The sequence below is a fragment of the Hyla sarda genome, chromosome 4 (assembly GCF_029499605.1).
Source record: "Hyla sarda isolate aHylSar1 chromosome 4, aHylSar1.hap1, whole genome shotgun sequence".
Taxonomy (NCBI): Eukaryota; Metazoa; Chordata; class Amphibia; order Anura; family Hylidae; genus Hyla; species Hyla sarda.
Window position 1 is genome coordinate 204,720,435 of NC_079192.1, and position 17,840 is coordinate 204,738,274.

Here is a 17,840-nt window from a genome sequence, read left to right on the forward strand (position 1 = left end):
CAACCAGGTACTTTGCACACTGCTATTCACTCTTTCTCCTTTTTTCTGCCTTTTATGAACTTTTAATAGAATAAATTGTTGTTCTGTATGAAGCATTTTGAATCGCAGTGATTTTGAAAATTTTGGATAGATCCGGAGAAAGAGTGAATAGCAGTGTGCAAAGTACCTGGTTGGCGTGGTAAAACACAAAACGATAACAGGCTGGCCGGATCGAGGGGGGTTTAAGGACGGTGAAACCCGTCTCGTTGAAGTAAGTAGGATTGCTCTATTGGTATATATGTTGGCTGTTTATGAATATCGATCCTGTCCGCTCTCCGATTTTTTTTAAAGTTTTTTTTTCATTCCATCAGCAAGGGCATGGGTCTTTCAGAATTACAATGATCCAAACACACCACCTGGGCAACGAAGGAGTAGGTTTGCAAGAAGCATTTCAAGGTCCTGGAGTGGCCTAGCCAGTCTCCAGATCTCAACCCCATAGAAAACCTTTAGAGGGAGTTGAAAGTACATCTTACCCAGCGACAGCCCCAAATCATCACTGCTCTAGAAGAGATCTGCATGGAAGCATGGGCCAAAATACCAGCAACAGTTTGTGAAAACCTTGTGAAGACTTACAGAAAACATTTGACCTCAAAGTATTGACCACAAAGTATTGAGATGAACTTTTGTTATTGACCAAATACTTATTTTCCACCATCATTTGCAAATAAATTCTTTAAAAATCAGACAATGTGATTTTATGGATTTTTTTTTCTCATTATGTCTTATAGTTGAGGTATACCTATGATGAAAATTACAGGCCTCTCTCATCCTTTTAAGTGGGAGAACTTGCACAATTGGTGGCTGACTAAATATTTTTTTTCCCCATGTATATGGATGAAATGCTGGACATAAGCTATTGGAATGTCTTTCATATTATGACATCCTTTACCACCAGTGAATTGTCAGGATATGGCCTGCCATAAACAAGATCAGTATGTTGCCTCTGGTTCAAACAGGGCAATTTAATACATTTTTATATTAATCCTGTTTTTATCATTGTTAAAGTGGCATAATTCGAGCTGTACTTGAAAGAACTTTTATTCTGCGTCTGCAATAAGCTTAAATGGGCACTGTCATGAACTTTTTTTGATATGTTTTAGTACATATGTACTACAACATATCTCTAATAAATTTTCATTATTTTTATTTTTTTTAATTAAAATGTTTTAATTTACGTTTGAAAAACGGCCACTAGGGGTCTCCCTCCTAGTGGCCGGCTGCAGGCTGGCGTGACATCACGCCAGAATTTGGAGCAAGCGCATTGGCCAGCCACTCCTTCCGCACCATGTCACTGCTGCTGCCCCTGCATGCCGCTGCTGCTGGACTCTGCAGTTTGTTTGTACGTATGTTTAGGGGAGTTCGGGGATTGGGGTTTCAAACACGGGGGTTGGGGAAGAGCGGGGCTCGAGGTTTTAACACCGAGGGTGGGGGGGACGTGGCAGCGCCGCGCCCATGGCCCTAACTTATTGTTTTCAACACAGGATGCCTCCAGCTGTTTCACTACTATAACTCCCAGCATGCCCTGACAGCCTATAGATGTCAGGGCAAGCTGGGAGTTGTAGTGGTGAAACAGCTGGAGGCACCTTGTGTAGATGAACTAAGGGCAGAAGTCGCCCCCCCCCCAGCAGGCATCAGTGACGTCATGCCTGCTGGGGAAGTCTGCCTGGTAGTGAGCACACTACCACGCAGCCAAAAAGACCTTTTTAATATAGTAAAAAATCTAATTGTATATTCTTCACAGCTACCTCAGTCAATATCAATGGACTTATATATTGTTTGCATTTACAAAATACTCTGGGGAGCTACAACAAAAGCATACAGCATAAATAATTTATTCACATTGAAACTATATTCACACATAGTATTTTGTTCAATTTATTGTTAAGTATTTTTAACCAAAACCTGGAGCAAAACTAACAAAGAGAAACTATAATGGAAATATACCGTATATACTCGAGTATAAGCCGAGTTTTTCAGCACAATTTTTCGTGCTGAAAACACCCCCCTCGGCTTATACTCGAGTGAACTCCCCCACCCGCAGTGGTCTTCAACCTGCGGACTTCCAGAGGTTTCAAAACTACAACTCCCAGCAAGCCAGGGCAGCCATCGGCTGTCCGGGCTTGCTGGGAGTTGTAGTTTTGAAACCTCCGGAGGTCCGCAGGTTGAAGACCACTGCGGCCTTCAACATCATCCAGCCCCCTCTCACCCCCTTTAGTTCTGAGTACTCACCTCCGCTCGGCGCTGGTCCGGTCCTGCAGGGCTGTCCGGTAAGGAGGTGGTCCGGTGAGGAGGTGGTCCGGGCTGCTATCTTCACCGGGGAGGCCTCTTCTAAGCGCTTCGGGCCCGGCCTCAGAATAGTCACGTTGCCTTGACAACGACGCAGATGCGTCGTTGTCAAGGCAACGGCTCTATTCCGGGCCGGAAGCGCGGAGAAGAGGCGCCCCCGGTGAAGATAGCAGCCCGGACCACCTCCTCACCGGACCACCTCCTTACCGGACAGCCCTGCAGGACCGGACCAGCGCCGAGCGGAGGTGAGTACTCAGAACTAAAGGGGGTGAGAGGGGGCTGGATGATGTTGAAGGCCGCAGTGGTCTTCAACCTGCGGACCTCCGGAGGTTTCAAAACTACAACTCCCAGCAAGCCCGGACAGCCGATGGCTGCCCGGGCTTGCTGGGAGTTGTAGTTTTGAAACCTCTGGAGGTCCGCATGTTGAAGGCCGCAGTGGTCTTCAACCTGCGGACCTCCGGAGGTTTCAAAACTACAACTCCCAGCAAGCCCGGACAGCCGATGGCTGCCCGGGCTTGCTGGGAGTTGTAGTTTTGAAACCTCTGGAGGTCCGCAGGTTGAAGACCACTGAGGGCGAATGATGAGAAGAGGATGATGAAGGGGGGGGGGTGTGGGGATGATGAAGGGGGGTGGGGATGATGAAGGGGGGGGGTGTGGGATGATTACAAGGGGATGATGAAGGGGGGATGTGTGGGATGATAAGGGGATGTGTGGGATGATGACAAGGGGATGATGAAGGGGGGATGTGTGGGATGATAAGGGGATGTGTGGGATGATGACAAGGGGATGATGAAGGGGGGATGTGTGGGATGATGACAAGGGGATGATGAAGGGGGGATGTGTGGGATAAGGGGATGTGTGGGATGATGACAAGGGGATGATGAAGGGGGGATGTGTGGGATAAGGGGATGTGTGGGATGATGACAAGGGGATGATGAAGGGGGGATGTGTGGGATGATGACAAGGGGATGATGAAGGGGGGATGTGTGGGATGATAAGGGGATGTGTGGGATGATGACAAGGGGATGATGAAGGGGGGATGTGTGGGATGATAAGGGGATGTGTGGGATGATGACAAGGGGATGATGAAGGGGGGATGTGTGGGATGATGACAAGGGGATGATGAGGATGTTAATGACGGGTCTGGATGATGACAGGGGGGGATGAGGTATTTCCCACCCTAGGCTTATACTCGAGTCAATAACTTTTCCTGGGATTTTGGGTTGAAATTAGGGGTCTCGGCTTATACTCGGGTCGGCTTATACTCGAGTATATACGGTATGCACATTTTTCTGTGTTGGTCCCACTTCTGGTTTTGGTTTAAAATACTGAACAAAATATTATGTGTGAACACCCACACATCCAAAACAAGTTCAGTCATCATGAGTGTATTAAGAAAGAGCCTTTTTGAGTCTTGTTTTAAGGAAGCTAGTAAAAGAGTATAGTGGATTTTTTTTTTTACTTTTACATAATTTGTCCTGGTGACACAGTGATTTTTTTATTTCTGTCATTTTTCTTCCTTTTTGGTTTCATTTTTTTAGGTCCTTGGCATTTTTTTTTTAAATAGAATGTTCAATTTTTTTCAGCATTTTTCCTTAAACTGCTCTATAGATTATGGCTTCAGGTCACCCAGCCTTGCACAGAACTGTAGCCGCCCCCCATTAACTTGAATGGGTCATGCTGCAATTCACTGCATAGCTTGCTGGGGGCTGCTGTGTAAAGCAACAATAGTGAAAGGAGCATAGCGTTGCCCCACTTTTTTGTACCCTACACTTGTATTCTAAAGCAGACACACTTCCTGTATTTGGTCTCCTCACACACACACAGGCAAAAGCTGCAGGGACACAAATATACTCATTTTTAAGCAATATATAAAAAGTTTTTGCTAATGGCAGGTACACTTAAAGGAAGTTGCCAGCCATGTACATGGTTATGGAAGCAGAAATAATAGTATAACCGAAAACACATCAGAATACGTGTCATATGTGAATTATGAGGTTTGTTAATGTACTGGAATAGTGCAGCAGACTAATTTGACAGCAAAACTGATATTACTTTGTGTAATAGCAAAAAAAAGCAGGCATAGATATAAGAAGTAATCAATTTAATTTTTCTCTGAAGAATTTACATAAGAGCTAGGACATCCTTACTAACCCATTTTTTTTTTATTATACTCTAATAAATAGAATTATGCTTCCATAAAGATTTGTATAGGAAAATGCAGTCAACAGAATCATAGTCATGTGTGACTTGATGCTTTACCACTGCATTTAGTGTAACCTAGTATGATACTATGTAAGTGATTTGGCAACACACATAGCATGTAAAAATAAATAACTTGGACAACAAAAAATACTTTATGTAATGTGCATTTGATATATTGTTTATCTAGTTTGCCTATACAATCACATTCTAGAACCCTAAAAGGGTTGTTCCACCAACAACTCTCCAAAGGATAGTTGATAAGTGTATGATTACTGTGGGCCTGAGTGCTTGGAACCCCAGTGATCTTAAAGGGGTATTCCGGGAATTTTTTTTATTTGACTATGCTACAGGGGCTGTAAAGTTAGTGTAGTTCATAATATAGTGTCTTTACCTGTGTGTGACGGTTTTCTCACAATTCTTATGTGATTTTCACCCCAATATTTATTTTTAACAGCATACAAAATGACTGCTGTCTCGGATTTTTCCCAGCTTGCAATGCGGTCAAGACCTGACTCACTAGTCAGCTGATTGAAGACCAGAGGTCTGCAGCTCATTTATGTTTCAATGGGTGGGGTAACTGATGTGTGGGAAGGAGGAAATGGTATCATGGGGTTTGTAGGCAAACAAGAAAACGGAAAACAGGAAATGCAAGTTCACAAAAAGCTAGCCACAGTGGTATGGTAATATCACAGCATAGCCATTTAGTACAAGACATACGCAGATCCTTCCTAAGCATGTCCATTACTGTCTGCCAGGTATGTACTAAAATCACCTTATGCTGGATAACCCATTTAAGAATAATGGTCAGGTGTCTGCTGTCTGAATGGAGCTCCCCTTTCACTGTCTAGAGCAGTTTTTCTCAAGCACGGTCCTCAAGTAGCCCCAACAGGTCATGTTTTCAGGATTTCTTTAGTCTTTCACAGGTGATATAACTGTGGAGATGCCGGATTCACTGACCATAATTATATCACCTGTGAAAGACTAAGGAAATCCTGAAAACATTACCTGTTGGGGATACTTGAGGACCATGCTTGAGAAACATTGGTCTAGGGGACTGCCAGAGATAGCCATCTACAGCCCTCTCCGGCATGCCCACAGTGAATAGAGTGAAAATGCGCATGCTTGATCAAGCCTCCATACAGACAGGAGGCTTGAGACAACCAATTGTCAACATGACATGGGTTTCTGGCTGTTAAACACAAAACTCCTTTATGAACCCATTACAACCTAAAATTATCCTTTTCTTACCAAACATCTGAGTTTAAACGTGGTTTGTTCACTTTTCTTTACAAATTTTAGCTTTTCATCAGTAAAATGGCAGGAACTGCAACAGAGATAAATGCTATATATGCTGTCCTCAGCAACCTGTGCTTCAATTTGCTTGTTCATAATAATTAGAGATGAGCGAATATGGCCGCGATCGCTTCATTAAACTCCATTTTACAGCCTCATACGTACATACGACATACCTACATCAAAGCAGTCTACTATTTTGTATCTGTAAATCTGAAACAAGTCTAGATACTGGGAAAGTCCAGGAAAAAGTAATCATCGGCTGGTGTTTTACGAAAATACGTTTTCCAAGTGTACTGTAGTGGATTTTTTTTGCCCTCATACGTGCATGCAGCATACCTAAATCTAAGTAGTGTACCAGTTTTGTACCTGTTAATCTGTCAAGGGCCTACATACTGTGAAAATCCAAGCACTAGTACTCACCTGCTGGACTTTTACAAAAATACAGAGTTTTTAATGCATATCGTAGTGCATTTTTCTGCCCTCATCAGTGCATACCACATAGATACATCTAAGTAGTGTACCATTTTGTACCTGTTAATCTGTCAAGTGCCTACATACTGTGAAAGTCCAAGCACTAGTACTCACCGGCTGGTGTTTTACAAAAATACAGAGTTTTTAATGCGTATTGTAGCCCATTTTTCTGCCCTCATCAGTGCATACCGCATACGTACATCTAAGTAGTGTACCATTTTGTACCTGTTAATCTGTCAAGGGCTTACATACTGTGAAAGTCCAAGCACTAGTACTCACCGACTGGTGTTTTACAAAAATACAGAGTTTTTAATGCTTATTGTAGCTCATTTTTCTGCCCTCATCAGTGCATACCGAATACGTACATCTAAGTAGTGTACCGTTTTGTACCTGTTAATCTGTCAAGGGCTTACATACTGTGAAAGTCCAAGCACTAGTACTCACCGGCTGGTGTTTTACAAAAATACAGAGTTTTTAATGCGTATTGTAGCGCATTTTTCTGCCCTCATCAGTGCATACTGCGTACTATTTTGTACCTGTTAATCTGTCAAGGGCCTACATACTGTGAAAGGACAGGCAAAAGTAATCACCATGTAGCGCATTTTTCTGCCCTCATAAGTGCATACCACATACCTACATCAAAGCAGTCTACTATTTTGTATCTGTAACAAGTCTAGATACTGGGAAAGTCCAGGCAAAAGTCATCACCAGCTGGTGTTTTACCAAAATACATTTTCCAAGTGTACTGCAGCTAATTTTTTTGCCCTCATCAGTGCATAACGCATACGTACATCTAAGTAGTGTACCATTTTGTACCTGTTAATCTGTCAAGGGCCTACATACTGTGAAAGTCCAAGCAATAGTACTCACCGGCTGGTGTTTTACAAAAATACAGAGTTTTTAGGTTCATTGTAGCGCATTTTTCTGCCTCCTAAGTGCATACCGCATACATACATCGAAGTAGTGTACTATTTTGTACCTGTTAATCTGTCAAAGGCCTACATACTGTGAAAGGACAACCAAAAGTAATTACCTACTTGGCAGTGTGGCAGTTTTTCATCAAGCATCCGGAGGAGGTTCACGTAGCCACATGCAAGATATGTCGGCAGAAGGTGAAGCGTGGCCAGGGTCCCAATGTTGGCACCATGGCCCTGCGTCAACACGTACCTGCGTCAACACATGCTTCGCCACCATAAAGCGGCCTGGGAGAACCGTGGCTCCGATGTAGTGGTCCAGCCTGCTGCATCACCCAGTGGCCAGCCGATCCCTCCTTCAGCCAGCCAAGGCTCCACCACCTCAGCTGAAGGGATCTGTGTGTCATACCCTCCTTCTGTCGCTCCAGATGCTCCTGCTTCTCCCACTTTTAGTCAGCCATTCCGCCAACAATCCATCCGCGAAGCCATGTCCAAGAGACAACAGTATGCGCCCACTCATCCAACGGCGCAGAAGTTGAATGTACTCCTGTCTGGTGCTGCTGGTGCTGCAGTCCCTCCCATTTCAAGTGGTGGACTCTGCACCTTTCAGAGAACTGATGGCTTGTGCCGAGCCGAGGTGGAGTACCAAGCCGTCATTTCTTTGCGAAGAAGGCATTACCAGCCCTGCACAATTTTGTGGAAGAGAAGGTGGGCCGGTCCTTGAGCTTGTCGGTGTGTACCAAAGTGCACGGCAGCGCCGACATCTGGAGCTGTAACTACGGTCAGGGACAATATATGTCCTTTACGGCTCACTGGGTGAATGTGGTTCCTGCACAGCCACAACCCCAACTTGGACAGGTCACGCCGCTTCCTCCTCCACGCTGTCTGCCCGTTGTCCTGTGACAGTGTGCGACTCTGCCTCCTCATCCTCCACCATGTCCTCAGCCTCCACTGCCCGAACAAGTCTCAGTGGCCCTTCAGCAAACCATGTGTACAGAGTTCGGCGGTGTCACACTGTTCTTCGCATGGTTTGCCTTGGCGAAAAGAGTCACACTGGCAAGGAACTGCTAAAAGTAATTCGTAAAGAAATCATAGCATGGCTTACTCCACGAAATCTGTAAATGGGAACCATGGTGACCGACAACGGGAAGAACATCTTGGCCGGGCTGCGACAAGGAAAGTTGAAACATGCACCCTGCAAGGCAAAAGTGTTAAATCTGGTTGTCAAGCAGTTCCTGAAGTGTTCCCCCCCATTTGCAAGACATCCTAAGAATGGGAAGGAAACTTTGCATGCACTTCAGTCACTCATACACCGCAAAGCACACCCTCCTTGAGCTGCGTCAGAATGGTATCCTCCAACATAGTCTGATTTGTGACGTTGCAACACGTTGGAATTCCATCCTGCATATGTTGGACTGTCTGTACGAACAGAGAAAAGCCATCACTGATTTCTTGATGATCCAAGCGGATAGGGGTAATCTCATGTATAACTTCAATGCGAACCAGTGGCAGCTCATACGTGACACCTGCTGTTTGCTCAAGCTGTTTGAGGAATCTATTTTATACATAAGTCGCCAGTATTACGGAATGAACGACATCATTCCACTTATTCATATCCTACAACAAGTGTTGGAAATGATGGCTGCTCAGGGCAATGGAGACGTTGCGCCTACATCTCATGGCCACATGAGCCCTGTGGGGGCTGAACTGGAGGTGGGGCACAGTGGAGCACAGTTTAGGTTTGATGAGATGGGCGGTGTTTAAAGTCATCTGACAGGAGAGGAGGAGCATGATGAAATAGAGGAGCTAGAGGGTTATTAGGAAGTGAGACAGAGGACCCAGACACACCGTGGCAGTATGCAGTAGAGAAGGAGGCAGGGAGTCCCTCCGAGTGTGGCACGATGTATGCTTACTTTCTTGCATAGTGACAGCTGAATATGTCACCATTCCGCAGCGGGATGACTTCTGGGTGTCCACCTTATTAGACCCCCGCTACAGGCACAAAATGGGTGCTTTTTTTACACCCACTGAGAGGGAGGACAAACTGACCTACTACAGAGAGATCCTACGTAGTCAGTTGGCTGATGCCTATCGGCACCATCGTCCATCCTCTCGCAGGTCTGAATCGGGGGGCCCTCTGCGCTCACCTTCCACTGCCATGGCTGCTGGGGAGGGGTGGTAGGAGCAGTACCAGCTCCATCAGCAGCAGCCTGAGTCTACAGTCACTGATGAGTACCTTTCTTCACCCGCATAGTGAAGCACCTCATTAGCAGCTGGTAGACATGGAGCAGGACCTGAACCAGCAGGTGGTGGCATACCTTGACATGCCCATGCCAACACACCTTGAAGATCCGCTGGACTTCTGGGCACTCAAACTTGATTTGTGGCCGCAACTTGCAGAGTTTGCCCTGGAAAAGCTGTCCTGTCCGGCCAGTAGTGTGGCATCAGAGCGGGTGTTTAGTGCGGCGGGGGCCATCGTCACCCCAAGGAGAACTCATCTGTCCACGAAAAATGTGGAGAGACTGACCTTCGTGAAGATGAATCAGGCATGGATCAGCAAGGATTTCCACCCACCAATGCCAGATGCACCAATTGACCATGGTGCTACACCAACACTGCACAAATATGGATAGTGCCAAACAGATTTAAGGCACTGCTCCCCAGTTAAAAACATTCCAGTCACCTTCATCACCGGGTACTGGTATTGCCACCCACCGCACCACTCTGTCACCGGGTCACTTTCAGGACTCCTGATGCTGCTGCCACCTACAGGCTGTTTCATTCAGCCACTATTTTGTCTCCTTATGCTTCTGCCAACTCCAGGCTGTGCCATTCAGCCACTATATGGTCTTCTCATGCTTTGGCCAACTCCAGGTTGTACCATTCAGACACTATATGGGCTCCTTATGCTTTCCCCACCTCCAGGCTCTGTCATTCAGCCAATATATTGATTTCTGATGCTGCTGGGACTGTCTTGGATATTACAATTTTTTTATGTTAGCACTAGCAAACATACATGCTCAATCGAGATTTCAACATTGATCTTTTAATGTTAGGGGTTGTGAAGCCCTCTTATGTATGCATCCTGATGCCTGCTCCAGGCTGTGAGTTTCAGCAACTATATGGTTTAGTGATGCAGTGCTGTGCATGTGCCTAAAATTTTTTGAGGTTAGCACTAGCTAACATACATCTTGTATACAGATTTCAATATTAACATTTTAATATTAGGGGTTGTGAAGCCCTCTTGTAAACTCATGCTGATGCCACCTCCAGGCTCTGTCATGTGACTCCTTGTTAGATTTGGCCCTTTGTACCCACACGCCGGGGTCCGGGACACTAAAACTTGGGAATTAAAAGTTCAATTTCAAAATCATTAATTAAAATTTCAAAATCTTAAATTTAAATCATACATTTCAATGGTCCCCTCATGCTTCAGCCAACTCCAGGCTGTGTTATTCAGGCATTATATGGTTTACTGATACCGCTGCTGGGCCTGGGTGTGGGAATAAAAATTTTGTTATGGTAGGTAGCACCAACTATCCAAAATCCTCATTTTAAATTTCAAAAATTCTTGTGTTTTTCCTTGAGGATTGTGAAGCCCTGGTGTGTACTCATGCTTCAGCCAACTCCAGGCTGTGTCATTTAGGCAATATATGGTTTACTGATACCGCTGCTGGGCCTGGGTCTGGGAATAAAAATGTTGTTATGGTAGGTAGCACTAGCTATCCAAAATCTTCGGTTTAAATTTCATCTTTTAATCTTAGGGATTGTGAAGGCCTAGTGTCTACTCATGCTGCTGCCAACTCCTGGCTGTGCCATTCAGCCACTATATGGTCTCCTCATGCTGCCAACACCTCCACGCTGTGTCATTCAGCCACTATATGGTCTCCTCATGCTTCAGCCACCTTCAGGCTGTACCATTCAGACACTATATGGGCTCCTTATGCTTTCCCCACCTCCAGGCTGTGTCATTCAGCCAATATATAATTTTCTGATGCTGCTGGGACTGGAATATTAATTCAATATATGTTATGGTAGCACTAGCTAACATAAATGCTTAATTTAGATTTCAACATTGATCTTTCAATGTAAGGGGTTATGAAACCATCGGGTATACTGCTGATGCCTGCGCCTGACTGCTTCTATGTCTTTCAGGAATTACTTGGCTTACTGATGCGTCTGGGCTTGGGCCTTAAATTTTGGGATCTTTAGCACAAGCTAAATACATGCTTAATAGAAATTTCAACATTGATCTTTCAATGTAAGGGGATATGAAACCTTCTGGTGTACTGCTGATGCCTGCTCCGGACTGTTCATGTGTCTTTCAGGAATTACTTGGCTCACTGATCCTTCTGGGCTTGGGCCTTACATTTTTGGATGTTTAGCACGAGCGAAATACATGCTTAATAGAAATGTCAACATTGATCTTTCAATGTAAGGGGATATGAAACCATCGGGTGTACTGCTGATGCCTGCTCCTTACTGCTCAGGTGTCTTTCAGGAATTACTTGGCTTACTGATGCTTCTGGGCTTGGGCCTTACATTTTTGGATGGTAGCACTAGCTAACATGCATTTTCAAAAGAGATTTCAACATTCACCTTTTAATATTAGGGGTTGTGAATCCCTCTTGTGTACTCATGCTGCTGCCTGCTCCTGTATGTGTCATATAGCAACTACATGGCTTAGTGATGCTGCTGAGCCTAGGACATTACCTATATGTGTTTATGGTAGCACTAGGTACAATACATCTTCAATTGCAATTTCAAAATTCATCTTTTATTATTAGAGATTGTGAGGCCCTATTGTCTCCTCATCTGCCGCCAACTCCAGGCTGTGCCATTCAGACACTACATGGTCTCCTCATGCTTCAGCCTCATCCAAGCTGTGTCATCCAGCCACTATATGGTTTCCTCATCAAAAGAGGGCAAAAAGCAGGGGCCTCCAGCTGCTCCAAACGATGATGGTGAAAAAATAGATTAAAACTTCACTTTTACTTCATATAGTTAAAACCAAAAGATATCCATGGAAATTAAAAAAGACACATATGATATACAGACGCATTTCGAGCTGTGTCGAAACGCGTAGGTGTATCATGTGTGTCTTTTTTAATTTCCATGGATATCCTTTGGTTTTAACTATATGAAGTAAAAGTGAAGTTTTAATCTATTTTTTCACCATCATCGTTTGGAGCAGCTTGAGGCCCCTGCTTTTTTGCCCTCTTTTGATGTTCTTCTCCGGGAAATGGCCCGCTGCTTGCCTGCCCTGCTCTCCATATCTGAAGTGAATTTCCAGTCTTCTAACCTGCAGTTGGTGAGCTGAGTCTTATTCCCTTTTTTCTACTTTGTGATATGGTTTCCTCATGCTGCCACCACCTCCACACTTTGTCATTCAGCCACTATATGGTCTCCTCATGCTGCCAACACCTCCACGCTGTGTCAGTTAGCCACTATATGGTGTCCTCATGCTGCCAACACCTCCACGCTGTGTCATTCAGCCACTAAATGGTCTCCTCATGCTTCAGCCTCATCCAAGCTGTGTCATTGAGCCACTATATGGTCTCCTCATGCTGCCAACACCTCCACGCTGTGTCATTCAGCCACTATATGGTCTCCTTATGCTGCCACCACCTCCACGCTGTGTCATTCAGCCACTATATGGTTTCCTCATGCTGACAACACCTCCAGGCTGTGTCATTCAGCCACTATATGGTCTCCTCATGCTGATGCCACCTCCAGGCTCTGTCATTGTGATTCTAAAAGCGATGCCAGTAATCTGCATGTTATTCTGAATACCAATATTATTTCACTACCCCAGCACACTCCATATGCATGTTAGAAAACAGCAAAGTGTTCTATACTCATATTGAGCCTCTCTCTAGGCCAGAAATATCCGTTTTTAATATAGATTTGCCACAAATAAATTTGGATCCAAAATAATTTTTTTGAAAAATTCAGCGAATCGGTCGAATTGAATTTTTGAAAAGTTCGCTCATCTCTAATAATAATGTTTATGCTTTTAATGAAGTATAAGCAGAATAAAGTAAACAGATTTGTTCAAACTGCATTGGTTCTAATGCACTCTAAAAATAATATGATTGTTGTACTTTAGAGAGGTCACGATTTTCAATATGTAAGGCATACAGTCGTGACATTGGATTTTAATAAAAAAACTTTTTGTCTCATGACACGGCCTGTCCATAACTCTGTTAGAGCATATAGATGGCCAACAAGGTTTTACAATTTTCTATGTATAGAATTAGATAGCTATAATTTTTTGATAATTTTTAAGGCTCAGCCATACCATGGTTCAGATATGTCCTGAAATCTCATTAAAATAAAAGGATTAATGGTACAATACAGACAGTGCTGTTTGGCTTTTCCAAATCTGTCTTAAGTAAACCTTAGCCAACAGGAAACCAGACAATTTTCCAATGACTCTTCGCTTCATAGGAAAATATTATTTTAGCTTGTTTGTCCAGCTATGGCTGAGGTGATTATTTTACTGGTTTCATTTATCACAGAGACAAAATCTGAAATACACAAAGGGTTATGCAAAACTAGCTGCAGCTCATTTTCTATGATGCTGAAGGTCATTGACTCTTACTGAGGACTCATAAATGATTTGGATGGTTGTTAGTAGTATAAAACTGCAGTGATATGTACTGTTCTTACTATTTATCAAGTACTCAGAGGTTACTAGGCTTTACAGAGAGATCAAGTCTGTTAATCGCTGCCATGTTGAATACATTACAGGTAAGTAGGGAGGGCCTCCTGAGGGGTAAAACTTGGAAAAACTAAGGGGGATCTTAATAAAGTCTGTGCCTACTGCAGAGTTGCAATGTTTTTAAACTTTTCGACAATCTATGCAGCACTTATCAAATGGGCAGGGCTTAGTGCAGAGGGGATGGGATTTCGCTTAAGAAGTGTGGCCACTAGCAGACGTGAGTTGTGGGTGAAATCTACATTAGCTCCAAGCAGCCTCAGATGTGCATGGATTTATCAAGTTTGCTAAGTCTTGATAAATTCGATGACCCTACACTGGCGGGGGTTTACTTAAGTCCAGGGTGTGAAATGTCAGTCTTATTAAATTTCCCACATAGTCCTTTTTATACTGTTGTTCTAAGTAAATCAAACAAAACGTGTGATCAGCCGGCGAACAATTTTCTCATTTATCAGCTGATCGCTGGCCCTTTTACACAGGCCAAATATTGTGAATAAGTGCTCTTTCAAATGTTCATTTGCCATATTATAAATCTGTGTAAAAGAGCCTAAACATATGTATACTGTCTGTAAGGGGAGAACTTTGCTTAAATTTTTTCAGATATAATGACCATTTTAGCAGTAAGGGCCCATTCACACTATAGAACTCCGCTCAGGAGTTGCTTTCAATTGGATTCTGCCCCATCATTTACCCTACAGAATTTCTGCAACGGATCTTCAGCCGTAGAAATTCCAGACCCCAGCCTCCACCTTAAGAATAAACATGTTCATTCATTTGGCAGAATGTGCTCAGAAATGCATTGCTGTCTATGGAAATGGTGCATTTTCAAGCAGCCCAAACAAGCCGGTGCCTGCAACAGATGGATTCTTCAACTGGAATATCTCTGGGTGGAGATTCTGTCATGAGGTTGGGCCATAAAGCTGGCCATATACATTAGAGTGTCAACTGAATCAACTGATTTTAGCAGGACTGGCCAAACAGCTAATGTTTATGGTGGCATCCCCACTCTCTCCCGATAGCAGACGTTAACGGAGAGAAAAGTTGTGCATGTTGAAGTTCAACTGCCTAATCATTTTGTTCTCGAGGAGTCTGGCAGCGGCTTTCTTCCCTCTCCTCACTGAGAACATACAGTTTACTTGCTCAGGTTTTCAAAGCTTACGCGTGTATTGTGGGATTGGGTGAGATAGCAGCTGGCTAAACATTGTCTTATTTGCATGGCCAGCTTAGGCACTGTGCTATCCCAATGATGTTGTCACGATCACACCCTATCGGTCCAGCTAAGACGCTAGAGAGAGTGTGATGGTGCAAGGGTTAAAGCCGCCAGACCTCTGGGTATCCACTACAAGTCCCAGTAAGTCACCAAATTAACCCTTAGATAGACGTGTTTTACCAGAGCCTCCTTCAGAAAGGTGAGCTCATATATTTAGAGATCAAAGACCAGAGCTGATTAATTAAACATTTAATCTGATAAAAGGTATCACAGTGCTGACTATATAAAAATACAGAAACAAATGACATACAGTTACAAAAATGTATAAAAGAGTTTAGCAAGGCAAGTTCAGAAAACGAAGTTCAGAAAGATGAAGTTCTTACAGCATGATGATATAGCAGTCCATGAGAGAGCTGTTCTTAGGATGGTCTTGTCAGCTTGTGGCCCAGCTTTTAGCAACCAACTTTTAGTCTAACATTGTTTAAATATCATATCTTCTTTCTTTGGCAGGAAACTCCATTCCCCCCTCCCCTCTGATCCCAACAGGGGGGGCATCTCTCTTCCTGACCCCTTATCTGTTTGATTATATGATGAGACCAGAGTGCATGACTTCAAAAGAGCCTTTGACTTCAAAGGAGATGTAAACAAACAGCCAGACCGCCCAATAAAATGCAATACACAAAACACAGTCTGAATGACCTCTCACCCATGTCTTGGATAAGACATTACACAGTTACAATTATATTACACATATAGGATTTTAATAATCAGGCCTTGGGCCTGACAGATGTGTTAAGTGACTAGTGCCAGCATATTGCACAGAACCTTACTTACAACAACCACTGATCACATCCATAACATAACAATGTACATTTTATTGCATAGTATGTTACACTGATGCACAGTCCTTTGTGTGAATTCTGTACAGTGGAACACAGTGACCCTAGACCTCAGTACATTGAGCAGTCTTTATCTGGTTACGGAAGTTCTTGTTAACATTTAATAATTAAACTGGGGCATATATCTCTCATGTACTGTTTCCCATATCAACTTGTATAGCTGTTTTAAAGTATCGACATCACCTATACAACAATGGATGTACAGTACAGTGCAGTGGTTCTCAACCTTTTTTGTGACTGAACCCCCAAAGCCTCAAAGTATGTCCACGGGTACCCCTTGGTACTTGCGCGCGAGGGGTACACGCGGACAAAAAGCGTGTTCTTACCTTTATACTTATGCATCCCCCCTGCATCTTAATCCATTTTAACCCCCCTTGTGCTATTATCCCCCTTTCTCTGATAACCCTTTTGCCATATCGGATAATAATGGCACAAGGGGATTAAGATGGAGGGGGAAAAATGGCAAAAGGGGATCAGAGAGAGGGAGGAAAAATCAAACAAGGGGATTAGCATGGAGGAGGGGGGAATAATGACACAAGGGGATTAATATGGATTGTTTCCCACACCCTCTGATTCCCTTTTGCCATTATTCCCCCCCCCCCCTCCATCTTTATTCCCTTGTGCCATTATTCCCCCTCTTTCTGATCCCCTTTTGCCATATCGGATAATAATGGCACCAGGGGATTAAGTTGGAGGGGGAATAATTGCAGAAGGGGGTTAATATAGAGGGGGAATAATAGCACAAGGGGATTAAGATGGAGGGGAAATAATAGCACAAGGGGATTAAGATGGAGGGGGAATAATAGCACAAGGGGATTAAGATGGAGGGGGGGGGGGGGTAATCAACCCCCTCCCCCTCCATATTAATCCCCTTGTGTCATTATTCCCTCCTCCCTCTGAACCCCTTTCGCCATTTCCCCCCTCCATCTTAATCCCCTTGTGCCATTATTATCCGATATGGCAAAAGGGGATCAGAGGGAGGGGGAATGGTGCAAGGTGCAAAGGGATTAAGATGGAAGGGGAGAGGGATAATGGTGGAGGGGGAGGATGAGGGGGGATGGGGAGTAATAAAGCACAAGGCATAAAATGTTAATAAGAAATAAAGTTCTCTCAGCTCACCTCCTCCACGATCTGCAAGGACTCAAGCCCGGCCGGGCTTGATACTTGTGAGTAAATGAAGAAAGGTAGTCCAGCAGTCCCTTAAAACGTAGATCCTTTATTGCACTTTTCTTTAAAAATACAGAGCACACACCATGCACCTTCACCTGGTCAGCAAACTGCTCCTATGGACGCGTTTCGAACTCATGTGCGTTCTTGATCACCAGGTGATGATCAAGAACGTGCATGCTTTCGAAACACGTCCAGTTTGCTGACCAGGTGAAGGTGCATGGTGTGTAGTGTTGAGTGGCATAGGCCATATTCGAATTCGCGAATATTCGCGAATATATGGCCGAATATTCGTCATATTCGCGAATATTCGCATATTCGTAATATTCTCGTTTTTTCGCATATGTGAATATTCGCGTGTGCGAAAATTAACATATGCGAAAATTTGCATATAAAAAAATTAGCATAAGCGAAAATTCGCACATGTGAAAATTAGCATATGGCTATATTTGCGAATATGCGATATTCGAAAATAAAATTCGAATTGCGAATATTCGCGAGCAACACTAATGGTGTGTGCTCTATATTTTTTAAGAAAAGTACAATAAAGGATCTACGTTTTAAGGGACTGCTGGACTACCTTTCTTCATTTACTCATAAAATGTTAATGCCTTGTGCTTTATTATTCCCCA

The 17,840-nt window shown here is 43.8% G+C and overlaps 1 protein-coding gene across 3 annotated transcripts in view; it reads left to right on the forward strand.

The window, feature by feature from the left end:
- The window catches only part of CAMK1D (calcium/calmodulin dependent protein kinase ID), a 437,751-nt gene that overhangs the window by 414,182 nt on the left and 5,729 nt on the right, over nt 1–17,840 (forward strand). The window lies entirely within an intron of this gene.